Source organism: Vigna unguiculata, chromosome 6 (genome assembly GCF_037176805.1).
Source record: "Vigna unguiculata cultivar grain cowpea cultivar isolate G323 ecotype 2 chromosome 6, ASM3717680v1, whole genome shotgun sequence".
In the NCBI taxonomy this organism is placed as follows: domain Eukaryota; kingdom Viridiplantae; phylum Streptophyta; class Magnoliopsida; order Fabales; family Fabaceae; genus Vigna; species Vigna unguiculata.
The window spans coordinates 17,092,999-17,107,855 of NC_140797.1; the positions used below are offsets into that span (position 1 = coordinate 17,092,999).

Genomic DNA, 14,857 nt, shown 5'->3' on the forward strand with positions numbered 1-14,857 from the left:
TTTAGTAGTATTAATTTCAATGCTTTACTTCCAAACTCAACCATCGTCCTCACAATATGATCCGCCTCCATACCGTCAATGGAGTTGATGATGGTATCTGGGAGGTTGATCGTAATATCTTTTCTGACAGATATTTCTGTTGGCCGATCCCGCCCCACTAACCGGCCCCGAACCGAGTAATGCAGCCCTTACCTTCTTCACATCCTTCCCCTTGTCGGGTCGAGGCGGCAACTCGGCCTTCCTTTTGATCCCGTCGTGCACATGCACCTCGACCAACGATTCCTGCAGGTTGGGAACGTCAGTCTTCCCGGCTTCCTTGGCCTTAGCAGCCATTTCTTTCCTCAACGTCTGGAAGAGCGCCAAATTCTTCTTCCCCGATTGCGCCATGTGCCCTACAATAACTATTCAAACCTCGGTTAAGACAACTTAGAATCATTAACACGGTTTAAGTAATAAACAGATACCTTCAATATCAATAATCGGGTGCATCGAATTATAAACTCTAACTAGGCCCTTAGTGGACAACTTATCAATAAACTTCATCAAAGTCTCCACCACCACCTTATCCCCCGCCGACAACTCGTCGGTACCCATATCCCTATACCGAGAAGGGGTTCCTGTCCAACTAAACGGGAACTTCTTACTCCCATCTGCGTTCAAGAAATGGGACTTGCCCTCTTCCTTCACCACAACTTTAAAGTATCCGTCCTTAAAATGCTTGAAGGACTGAGAAAATGCGACCAATCTGCTGATGCTGGGGCGACTTATCAGAGACAGCCAAGTAGTCGGTTGGCGAGACCTAGTATCATAGAAGTATAGAAATGCATAACGAGAAGGCTGCAGATATGCGGATTGGCACAAAACGCGGAAGGCTTGCATATAAGCCCAAATGTTTAGATGTAGTTGTGTGGGTGCAACGTTCAACGCACGCAACACACCCATGGTGAAGTCATCCAGCGGCAACCGCACATGTAACTGAGAGAAGTGGCAGATGTACATGTAGAAGAACTTTTCAGTTGCCCGCTCCTGCCCGTGGCATACGCGGTCGATGGCGCTCACCCTCTCCAAGGAAACAATACCCCCGCTTACACCTTTTGCGATAATAGGTGTACAATTCAGCCAAGAGTTCAACAGGTGAGACCACCGAAATAAGGATGACTGGTTACGAACGTCGGCAGCCACCCACCTAGAGGCGCCCTTGGCCGGCCAGTTACTCTCCGCCAACTCCTCTGGAGGGTCTTCTCAAACCTCCCTCACCGTCTCCAAAGGATTCCACCTACCATACCCCCCGGAGCTGGTGCTCTCCTCTTCAACATGTCGACCTCTACTCCTCCTAGACTCTATACTCCCACTACTACACGTAGACAACGACACATTATCGCTACTAGACATACCTTTTCTCTTTTCTAGAAAGATGACGGCTGAAATTAGGAACAAGTCGGACAGGAAAATGCACACAAGATCTCTTAATGAAAATTCTCGCGAATGAACCAACAAACCCTTAGTCGTTGTAAAATCTACATTTATAGGTCAGAATCCCAAATTGTAGAACCCCTTCCCGCCAAAATGACAACCCATACCAATAGACACAATCATTCTAAAAGGCATAAGTGTTAAAAACGACGGCGCAAAACTCCCTTTGATTTGACCTCTGACATCCCTTCACCTACCATCAACCCTTTCTCACCTTTAGCCTTAACACTGTTCATCACACTTAAAGGTTGGGGGACTGGTGTACCACACCTAGCTGGCCCCGCTAGTATATCAACACACATCACCCTTGACTGACACCTATGTCGGTCAAGGCTGGGGGACTGGTGTACCACACCAAGCCAATTTAAATAATAATAAAACGATCACCCTACCTATATACCCAATCACTCAAGTAACCGGCCTAGGCTGGGCTGACTTGAGCCTAGTTGGCCTAAACCGGTAACACAAACCACCAAGGAAAGTAGTCGGTTTAGGCCGACAACATCAATATACTTAGGAAAATAAAAGCCCCCCCTGGTATTCAACGAGTCCACCTAAGGGCTTAGGTTAGGCCCCAGGCCCACTTATAGCCCAAACTAGGGCCCAAGCTGGGGCCCAGCCCACGATATAACCAGACATAATTAATGCTCTATAAATACACGTGGACCCCAATAATTAAAGGTATGCATTCATTACTCCATTAATCACCTAATTTGATGTTTAGAGAGCTTTGACTCACTTGAGCTTCGGAGTCCCTTATATAGGTAACCCCTCCTGGGTCCAAGCCGACATGTACCAACCGGGAAAAGGCTAATTGAGGAGATAGCGGACTACATGGGTAAGGTGACGCTTGTGCCTGACTTATCTTGTTTATTCTCTGCACGAACAAAAATGTATAAATGGAAGTAACATATTTTAATAAAAAAATATTTAAAAGATAATAATGTAATAAAAAAATTATAATTAAAAATTACTTTTTAAACCTTATATCATGACAATTTTCAAATTTTTGTTATTTTTACATCGTTTTCATAATTATGCTAAAAAATAAATTGCGGACATAATTGTAATCTTAATATCACCCTCAAACCAATCCATAACAGAGATGATTGAAAAATAGAGGAATTTCCCTCTTCCTTCTCCTCTTTCTCCCTCATCGTTGATTGGATGGAGAGAGATAGGATTAATTCAAGTGGATTAGTGTGTGAAGCTTATCTTGTTCACTTTAAGGGGATTAACGGTGAAAGTAAGTGGATTTAGAGTAAAGTTTGTTGATCTTTGTGAGTGATTTGATGGATGTGATACATTAAAAATTATATTTAAATCATAAAAAAACAAGATTACCAAATTGTACTTTATTTTAAAAATTATCATTATATAAGTTTGAGTTATTGTAGAAAAAATAAGAAAATGTATAAATCAAAGTAACATATTTTAATAAAAAAATATTTAAAAGATAATGTAATAAAAAATTTTATAATTAAAAATTAATTTTTAAACCTGATTTTATAACAATTTTCAAATTTTTGTTATTAATTATTTTTGTAAAAGTAATTTAAAAAGCCATTTTTTTACATCATTCTCATAATTAAGCTGAAAAATAAATTGCGAACATAATTATAATCTTGATATCACCCTTAAACCAATACATAACAGAGATGATCTAAAAATAGAAGAATATCCCTCTTCGTTCCCCTCTCTCCCTCAAGGTTGATTGGATTGACAGGAAAAGGATGACATCAAGTGGATTACAGTGTGAAGTTTGTGTTGTTCACATTAAATGGATTAAAGATGAAAGTGGGTTGATTAAGGATATAGTTTGTTAAAGTTTCTGAGCGATTTGATAGATGTGATAGATTAAAAATTATATTTAAATCAAACAAAAATAAGATTACCAAATCGTACTTTATTTTAAAAATAATTAAAAATTATTATTATATAAGTTTGATTTATCGTAGAAAAAATATGAAAATGTATAAATGAAAGTAAGGTATTTTAATAAAAAATTATTTAAAAGATAATGTAATAAAAAATTTATAATTAAAAATTATTTTTTAAACATTATTTTATAACAAATTTCAAATTTTCGTTCTTTTTACATCGTTTTCATAATTATGCTAAAAAATAAATTGCGTACATAATTATAATCTTGATATCACGCTCAAACCATTGCATGACAGACATGATTGAAAAATAGAGGAATTTCCCTCTTCCTTTCGTCTCTCTCCCTCATCGTTGATTGGAGGGAGAGGGATAGGTTGAATTCAGGTAGATTAGAGTGTGAAGCTTGTCTTGTTCACTTTAAAGGGATTAAAGGTGTAAGTGAGTGGATTTAAAGTAAAATTTGTTGGTGTTTGCGAGAGATTTGATAGATGTGATAGATTAAAAATTATATTTAAATCATAAAAAAACAAGATTACCTAATTGTACTTTCTTTTAAAAATAATTAAAAATTATCATTATATAAGTTCCATTTATCGTAGAAAAAATATGAAAATGTATAAAAGAAAGTAAGATATTTTAATAAAGAAATATTTAAAAGATAATGTCATACGAAAATTTATAATTAAAAATTACTTTTTAAACCTTATTTTATAACAATTCTCAAATTTTCGTTATTAATTATTTTTTCAAAAATAATTTCAAAAGCCATATTTTTACATCATTTTCATAATTAACCTAAAAAATAAATTTTGTACATAATTGTAATCTTTATATCACCCTTAAACCAAGACATAACATAAATGATCTAAAAATAGAAGAATATCCCTCTTCGTTCCCCTCTCTCCCTGAAGGTTGATTGGATTAACAGGGAGACGATGACATCAAGTGGATTACAGTGTGAAGTTTGTGTTGTTCACTTTAAGTGGATTAAAGATGAAAGTGGGTTGATTAAGATAATAGTTTGTTAAAGTTTGTGAGTGATTTGATGGATGTGATAGATTAAAAATTATATTTAAATCAAAGAAAAACAAGATTACCAAATTGTACTTTATTTTAAAAATAATTATAAATTATTATTATATAAGTTTGATTTATCGTAGAAAAAGTATGAAAATGTATAAATGAAAGTAACATATTTTAACAAAAAATATATAAAAGATAATGTAATAAAAAATTTATAGTTCAAAATTATTTTTTAAACATTATTTGATAACAATTTTTAAATTTTTGTTATTTTTACATCGTTTTCATAATTATGCTAAAATATAAATTGCGTACATAATTGTAATCTTGATATCATCCTCAAACCATTGCATAACAGACATAAATAGAGGAATTTCCATCTTCCTACCCTCTCTCTCCCTCATCGTTGATTGGAGGGAGAGAAATAGGATGAATTCAAGTGGATTAGAGTGTAAAGCTTATCTTTTTCACTTTATGTGGACTAACGGTGAAAGTGAGTGGATTTAGAGTAAAGTTTGTTGATGTTTGTGAGTGATTAGATGGATGTGATAGATTAAAAATTATATTTAAATCATAAAAAACAAGATTACCAAATTGTACTTTATTTTAAAAATAATTAAAAATTATCATTATATAAGTTTGATTTATTGTAGAAAAAATATGAAAATGTATAAATGAAAGTAAGATATTTTAATAAAGAAATATTTAAAAGATAATGTCATAAAAAAATTTATAATTAAAAATTACTTTTTAAACATTATTTTATAACAATTCTCAAATTTTCGTTTTTAATTATTTTTGTAAAAATAATTTCAAAAGCCATATTTTTACATCATTTTCATAATTAAGTCGAAAAATAAATTGCGTACATATTTGTAATCTTGATATCACCCTTAAACCCATACATAATTGAGATGATTTAAAAATAGAAGAATATCTCTCTTCCTTCCCCGCTCTCTCCCTCAAGGTTGATTGGATTGACAGGGAGAGGATGACATCAAGTGGATGACAATGTGAAGTTTGTGTTGTTCACTTTAAGTGGATTAAAGATGAAAGTGGGTTGATTAAGATTATAGTTTGTTAAAGTTTGTGAGTGATTTGATAGATGTGATAGATTAAAAATTATATTTAAATCAAAGAAAAACAAGATTACCAAATTGTACTTTATTTTAAAAATAATTAAAAATTATTATTATATAAGTTTGATTTATCGTAGAAAAAATATGAAAATGTATAAATGAAAGTAACATATTTTAATAAAAAAATATTTAAAAGATAATGTAATAAAAAATTTATAATTAAAAATTATTTTTTAAACATTATTTTATAACTTTTTAAATTTTCGTTATTTTTACATCATTTTCATAATTGTGTTAAAAAATAAATTGTGGATATAATTGTTATCTTGATATCACCCTCAAACCGTTGCATAATAGCGGAATTTCTCTCTTCCTACCCTCTCTCTTCCTCATCGTTGATTGGAGGGAGAGAGATAGGATGAGTTCAAGTGGATTAGATTGTGAAGCTTATCTTTTTCACTTTAAGGGGATTAACTGTGAAAGTGATGGGATTTAGAGTAAAGTTTGTGAGTAATTTGATGGATGTGAAAAATTAAAAATTATATTTAAATCATAAAAAAAAGATTATCAAATTGTACTTTATTTTAAAAATAATTAAAATTTATCATTATATAAGTTTGATTTATCGTAGAAAAAATATGAAAATATATTAATGAAAGTAACATATTTTAATAAAAAAAAGTATTTAAGAGATAATGTAATAAAAAAATTTATAATTAAAAATTACTTTTTAAACCTTATTTTATAACAATTTTCAAATTTTCGTTATTAATTAGTTTTGTAAAAATAATTTGAGAAGTCATATTTTTACATCATTTTCATAATTTTGTTGAAAAATAAATTGCGGACATAATTGTAATCTTGATATCAGCCTCAAACCAAGACATAACAAAGATGATTTAAAAATAAAAGAATTTCCCTCTTTCTTCCACGCTCTCCCTCAAGGTTGATTGGATGGAGAGGGAGAGGATGACATCAAGTGGATTATACTGTGAAGTTTGTCTTGTTCACTTTAAGTGGATTAAAGATGAAAGTGGTTGGATTAAGAGTAAAGTTTGTGAAAGTTTGCGAGTGATTTGATGGATGTGATAGATTAAAAATTATATTTAAATCATAAAAAAACAAGATTACCAAATTGTACTTTATTTTAAAATTAATTAAAAAATATCATTATATAAGTTTGATTTATCGTAGAAAAAATATGAAAATGTATAAATGAAAGTAACATATTTTAATAAAAAAATATTTAAAAGATAATGTAATAAAAAAATTTATAATTTAAAATTAGTTTTTAAACCTTATTTTATAACAATTTTCAAATTTTTGTTATTAATTATTTTTGTAAAAATAATTTAAAAAGCCATATTGAATAAGTCCCTTTATGGATTGAAACAATCAGGACGTATGTGGTATAACCGTCTAAGTGAGTACTTATTAAAGGAAGGGTATAAAAATGACCCTATTTGTCCTTGTATTTATATGAAAAGATCTGAGAATGAATTTGCCATAATTGTTGTTTATGTAGATGACATAAACATAGTTGGAACTCCTAATGAGCTCAAATAGGCAATTGATGATTTAAAGAAAGAATTTGAGATGAAGGATCTTGGAAGGACAAAGTTTTGTTTGGGATTACAAATTGAGTATTTAAACAAAGGTGTTTTTGTACATCAAGAAGCTTATATAAAGAAAGTGCTTAAAAAGTTCTATATGGACAAATCACATTCATTATGCACTCTAATGGTGGTGAGGTCATTAGATGTTGATAAAGACCCTTTTAGACCTCAAGAAAAAGATGAAGAACTACTTGGTCTTGAAGTACCATATCTTAGTGCTATAGGAGCACTAATGTATCTTGCTAATTATACTCGACTTGATATAGCATTTGCTGTAAATTTGTTAGCAAGATATAGTTCTTCACCTACAAGAAGACATTGGAATGGAGTAAAACAAATACTCCGTTGCCTTAAAGGCACTATGAATATGGGCTTATTTTACCCAAATGATTCAAAATTAGATCTAATGGGTTATGTAGATGCAGGTTATTTATCAGATCCTCATAATGGTCGATCACAAACAAGATATTTGTTCACATGTGGTGGCAGAGCGATTTCATGGCGATCTGTGAAACAAACAATAATAGTAACATTGTCAAATCATGCAGAAATTTTAGCATTACATGAGGCACGTCGTAAATGTGTTTGGTTAAGGTCTATAATTCAACATGTGCGACAAACTTGTGGTTTATCATTGGGAAAAATGAAACATATAACATCTCGTCAGGATATTACTAATTTAATAAAATAAAATAAAGTAATTATTTACATTCCATTTAATAATACCTCATTTCCCAAAACACGGGAAATTGAAAACTTTATTAATTCACTAATAAGTCCATAATTACAAAACTGCAAATATAACCAAAGTATTCCATGAGCCTTTACAACCCGTTTCAAATAAAATAAAGAAAACATAAAGAAAAAGATCCCATGTTCATCCCCTCTCCGCAATTAAGCATCACTAGCTCCACCTGCATCATCACCTGCTCACGTGTACCGCGTACACGATCATCGCCAAACACAAGCAGATAAGGTGAGCTAAAAGATGAAACACAAAAAAATATACCAAACATACAAATGGCATAGCCACAACTATATATAATATCCTTTCATTTCCCACAGAACACTACTCCATTTCCATCACATGGCCACCACCATGTACACCGATGCACCTCGTGGAAGACTCATTACCTTCCCTCCACATGGCCACCACCATATATATTAAAGTACATCAGGGAAACTCGTTCCAGTCCTTTCACATGGCCACAACCATGTTTGCAGTATTCTACATCTCCTATTAAGTATCTCAAAGCGCCCTGCTGCCACACCTATCGGCCACAACCGAAAGAGTACATGCCGAAACCATGCTACGGATCACACACCGCAATGCCAGGTGGAGTTCCTAGGTACGAACATAGTCCGTAACGTCCCAAGACTACCAAACTCGTCAGCAAAACACTGAGGAGGGCAATCCATCTGGACCCATCCGTACTGTCCACAACCAGCACACTTCCACCGGCAACACTCACCAACCCAAGCCACAACTCAAGGTTCCTCGTGTTCATCCGCTATCTCGAGCCACAACTCAAGGGAAGTCATTTGATGAGTTCAAATTTTTGCCCTCATTTAATATTTAAATTTGGGGATTTAATTGAATTTTCTGTGCTTAAAGATTGATTTAATTAGGATTTGTGATTATTGGATTTATTGAATAAGTTTGGTAAATATGGCATAAAAATTGATTTTAGTTGCATAAAATATTATTGGATATTCTAACGTTTGTTAATGCAGTTGGAATTTACTTTTGGTCATTTGATGTGATCCCAACAAGGCTTATAGCTTGGGTCAGCGCCTAGGCCCAAATCATGCTTAAGGCCCAATACATGGCCCACATGCACCTTCAAGCCCAAGCCCATCAAGAGGCCCAATAACAAGGAGCATGCTCAAAAAGATCTAATTAGGCTTCATTCAAGATGGCCCAAACCCACATGGGCTTCTCATACTCTTCACATGGGCCAAAGAAGATGTAAAGATTTGAAGAGGTGTCTCAAAGAGCAATAGAATAGCAATAATATTGGCCCATTGTTTAGGCTTTGCTTTCTAGAATGAGTAGTTCAATTGATAAAATTGGGCTTGACTAAGCCCAATAGGAGATTTGGCCATGAGCTATCAAAAGAGCCAAGGTGGACTAAGTGGAAGTCAACACTTCTTCCTACACCTCATGGATCCAAAGCATCCAAGGGTTAGGAATGCTTCCTCATTTTCCAAGGCATCATCCAATGGTCAAGATCAAGCCTCCTTCTCCAAGCTTGATCTAAGGGCCAAGATCAAGGCCCACTCCATCCAAGGGCTCACTTTTCTCATGTGTAAATGGCTTCATATAAAAGCCAAAATTTCACTCATTTGTAGACACTCTTGAAATTTTATGCAATAGATGCAACTTGAGTTGAGAGCACTCCTCCCTCTATTGCCTTTGAGAGTCACCACTTTCTAGAGATTTCCTCTCTCTACCTTTAGCCACCTTCCTTAGGCTAGCATAGATTAGGAAATCCTATCACCTCTTTCACCTTCCTTTGCTTGCAAGTGCCTTCCAACTTGCCTCCATGGAGCTCTTCATACACCTTTGGAGCTCCCCATCATTAATAGTGTGGATTTGAAATATTCAAAGTTACAAAATAAGTCCAAAATCAGGAAATTCTGGAAAAGAATAAATCAGGAGCTAAATGCACCCCCAGATTTTATTTGCACACTCCTTCTAAAGTGGACCACCAAAAACCTGTTTTGCACCCCCAATTTTTACTAAGTTGCACTCCTCCTACCACTTAAACTACACTCAATCAGATCACGCCATGTGGCAATCCTCAACTTTTAAAATTGGCCAACCAGAACAAGCCATGTGGCAACAATCCTTGCACTAACAAGTTATCCAGTGGAAGGCTGCGACGTCATCATCTTCATCTCCAAAACAGAAACCCTAATTTTGCTGAAACCCTAGCTGCCACCATGACCCACCATTGCCGACAACCACCATGACGACGACGCACCAGTTACGGCTGCCACCACAGATCTGCCAACACCACCACCGCATCTGAACCTCGCGCCATCGTGAGCCACCATCTCCGTCCGTAACTGCAGCGCGCCTCCGACCACCACACTTCACGCGCAGCATCTCCATTTTCTCTCCATCATCTTCAACGCACCAGCAGCTAACACCGCGAACCAGTCCTAACCACCATTGACGCATGCAACAGCAGAAGTCCAGCACCTTCTTCAACCTCCATCCTTGTCGAAAAATGGCAGCAGCAACCGTCACAGCACATTAGCAACCAAAGTGTGAGAGAAACCCTAATTCTAAAGAGAGAACACTCTGCCACGTGTCAGGCTGCTATTGGACAGTCAAACTGGTCAACTGGTCAACACTGGTCAAATGGTCAAAGTCAGCAGTCAACTCTGGTCAAACCTGCAAAAATGGTTAAATAAGAGGGGCAGAATTGGAAATTGGACAGAGATTAAGTTGCTTATTAATTAAATAAAAATTAAAGATTTTAACAACCGACAGATAAAGCCCAAAGTCCAGTTGAAGCCTATATAAATAGACTTAAGGGAGCAAAGACAACTAACAACTTAGACACTTAGAATTCTCTGGTTTTGGCAGACACCGTCATCCATCACATCTCTCATTCTCTCTTTTCTTTTATTTTCTTTCCTTCATCATATATTATCATGTATTCCATCAAAGCCATGGAGGGCTAAGCTTTAAGGGTTGATTCCACTGTAATTTCTTAACTGGATTCTGAGGTTAGATGAATTTATGTGTTTGTTATTTGATTATTGTTGTGGTTTTTGTTTATCTATGTCCTTTGCTTCTTAATCGAATAGAAAATAATGATTTTAAATCTACATGCATGCTAATCATATGAGTTAAAAGGTTTTTAAATTAAATTGAGACTTTACTTTGATTTTATTTAGAAACTTTCATTTGATTAAATAAGTTTTTGCCAATAATTCAGACTGTACTTTGATTAGAGGTAATTACTTTAACTAAAATTAGTCAAGACTTTACTTTGATTAATTAAGTTTTCTATTTGGTGAAGAAACAAAGGAATAGACATGATTATGCATAGTAAAATTTAATTGAGACTGTACTTTGATTGAATTTACTATGGATAATCTAAAAATTCTCACTTTTAATTGAGTCTGTACTTTGATTAAAAGTGAGAATGTCAACAAATGAATTGAGTCTTTACATTGATTGATTTGTAAATCAACAACAATAATTAATTTAACAATAATCTCTAGATAACCAATAAAGAATCTTATTTAGAAAAAGCAGTGGAATTGACCTATTTACTATTACTGTGTTTACAATCTTTCGTGTCATTTTCTTTGCATATCAAAACCCCATATTTTTATTGTTGCTAGTTTTAATTGCATTTTTAAGAATCAAATATTTGAGATCAATTCCATATTCGTTGTGAGACGACTCAGGGTTATCTTAACCCTAACTATTTTGTTCACTACTAATTTGGCAATACTGAAGTTGTTAAAGTTAAGTGGTGGTAACTCGTCAGCAAAACACTGAGGAGGGTAATCCATCTGGACCCATCCGTACTGTCCACAACCAGCACACTCCCACCGGCAACACTCGCCAACCCGAGCCATAACTCAAGTTTCCTCGTGTTCATCCGCTATCCCGAGCCACAACTCAAGGGAAGTCATTCCAGGCCACAACCCATAGAATGCCACGTGCTTATCCCCTATCCTGGGCCACAACCCAAGGATGCGTTCTGGGCCACAACCCACGGAACACCAACAAGCTCACCATTAAGATACTCTAGAAGCATGTTAGCTCACGCATTTCCAGTTCCACCACCAATCAGTTTAATATCACATAACCATATGCATCTTAAGTACATAATCCTACCATCCTTTGTTAATGTTTAAACCTTTGCCTAAGCCCTCCAATCCAACTCGCTTAAGCTAGATTACCTCACCTAAGCGAGCACCACGCACTGAACCAGCCTCTAACTCTTGCTTAGGCGAGTTACACTCGCCTGGGTGAGTTCACATTTCACCAAAAACATCAAAACTCTCGCCTGAGCTACGAGTCAAACCCACAACAGAACATTCTTGTGCTTTCTCGCTTAGGCGAGAGGCTCTCGCCTGAGCGAGACATTCTTTCGCTCAAAAGATTGGAATTCCCGCCTGAGCGGGATGTCAAACCAAATTGCCAACCACTACAACAAATATGCTTATTATCTATGCCAGATTTTTGTAGGTAATGTTCACTTTTCGTAGGTAACGCGTTGTTATCTACGAATTACCTACGAAGCAATTTCGTAGGTATTGAGCTGGTAGGTAACTTTATCTACGAAATTGTGCTTCGTAGATAACGTACCTATGAACACTATCTACGAAAGAAAGACGTAGATAATTATCTACGAATAACCTACGAATATCATTATCTACGAAAATAGTTGGTGGATAAATTACAACTGGAGTTATCTACGAAACATTTCGTAGGTAACTTATCTACGAAAATTGTCGTAGGTAATATATCTACGATATTCTGTGTATGTAATTTACCTACGAAAATCTTCGTAAGGAAATTATCTACGAAATATTTCGTAAGTAATTATCTCCTACATTTTCCGCATATGTAAATTACTACGAAGTTCTTCGTATGTAAATTATCTACGAAACTTGTCGTAGATAATTACCTACGAAACTTTTCGTAGATAACGTTATAATATTTAAAAAAATTATAAATAATTTTAATTTCTAAAAGTTATCATTATATATTTGTCAGGACTTATGTTTAAACTTCACTTGTAAACAATGCAGTAGACAATTTTGTCTACTTAACATATTCTAGAATTAGAAAATATAGTAGTTTATCACATACAAGAAAAGTGATGTCTAGACATAAAAGCTGAACTCAACCTGTAGATTCTACAAACATTCCAGCATTCAAATAACACCTTCAAATATAAAACAACATAGTTATCCAAAGGTTTAGCACCATTCATATCATCACATCAAAACTATAAAACTACAAATATAAAATAAAGTAGATAACACAGATTAAGAAACTAACAAATAAGCTACATAGGTCAAGTCCTACAATTTAAAAACTAACTAATGTTACCCCTAGTTCAACAAGTCCTACAATTACAAACTTAACTAATAATCTACATAATGAGAAGAATTTTGCCCATGCTGGTGGTCCCTCTCCCGAGCATCATCTTGGTTTTGATCCTCATTTTGTGGTTGTTCATTGACGTCTTGCAAAATGGTTTATGCGGCGGGAGGAAGAAGAGGGAGAACAACAGTTACTAGGGATTCTAATTTTCTCTGCAGTCGTTGATTCTCCTCCCTAGATTGACGAAACTCCTCCCTAGATTGACGAATTTCTTCTTCCAACCTTAGAATCTTTTGTGAATCCATACTTGTAGAACTGGATGGTTGTTGTGTGAAGGCTTCCCCACAAAGATAATTTTCATTCAGTTTTCCAACACCATATACTTGTCCCTTAGGATTTTTTCCACCAGCAGCAACTAACCAACTTTTTTTCCTTAACTTCTCTTCCTTACTAGGGTCCAATGGAGATATTTCTTCTCCTTCACCACAAGAAGCAACCTCAGATCTTGCTTGGGAAAATACAGTTTGAAATTCCTCCTGTTATTCAAAACAAACATGTTATATAATGACAAATCTTTATATTTAAAAAGGAGGAAAGATCTAAGTTAGAGAAATTACATATGTTTTTTAGATCTGTGATCTACAAAATCACCGGTATTCTTGCGAACATGAGTATGGTGGAAAAGCTCATCAAAATGTACAGGACGACCCAATTGTTCTGCCTATAACCAAAACTAATTAATCATGATAAAATAGTAATCAACTTATATAACAGAATTTTTTAGTGTACATACCATGCGAAGGGCATGCTCATGGACGGTGATTGAGCCACCTATGTGCAAACATCTACCCTTCTCAGATGCTCGATTCTTTTGATTATGAGCACTCTTTGATCGAAACTCGGTTTGGTTCGACTTAGCAAGCAAACTGTTCCATGCTCTATCAAACATCCAGTGAGGTTTTTTCCCAATTTTTCTTGCTTCCATGAAGATTTCAGAAAGTCTATGAGAGGCCTTTGTGTTGAAAATCTTTCTAATCTTCTCCTCATGTTCAGGTCTCCAAGTAACCTTTCTCTACATTAAGAGATAATATAATAGTTAAGATAATGATTATTACAATAAACAATATATGCAAAGAAATTAAATATGCTTAATTGAAATCTAGTAAAGGGTAGGTTACAAATATAAACTTACCTTGAACCTTTGAAAGAAGATCTCCTTCTCTTTATCCAACATTGCACCCCAAGTTAACCATGGCTCAATATATTGTTGCTTAATTGTCTTTGTGATTGCCTTGGAGACAACTCTACTTGGGTAAAACCTAAAAATATAAACACATTATGGAAAAATATGATGTCAATATGAAAAAAACCATATAATATAAAAGAAAAACTTATTTCAACTAGTGTTATTATTACCCATCATTACAAGGTTCAATAATTTCAAGCATTGCACCAACAGGAGGGTCACCGTCTTCATTTATGGATGGTTCACCTGCTTCTTCGGTAGACATGTGTTGGTCTTCCTGAAGTACATTATGAATAGATCGAGTGGGTATTGAGGTTGGTGTATCATTTTGTTGAGAGGGGGAGATAATGATGTCAATCTAGCACCAACAAATTGGGAAGCCATAGATGACGATGTAGGTTCATTAACATAAGGTTGCACAGGTTGAACAATGGGGGGTTGAGAAGGTATG

General features: G+C 34.7%; 1 pseudogene; it reads right to left on the bottom strand.

Annotated features, from left to right (window-relative positions):
* Positions 1-12,980: 12,980 nt before the first annotated feature.
* On the bottom strand, positions 12,981-14,403 carry LOC146885590 (uncharacterized; annotated as a pseudogene).
* Between the last annotated feature and the right edge of the window lie 454 nt (positions 14,404-14,857).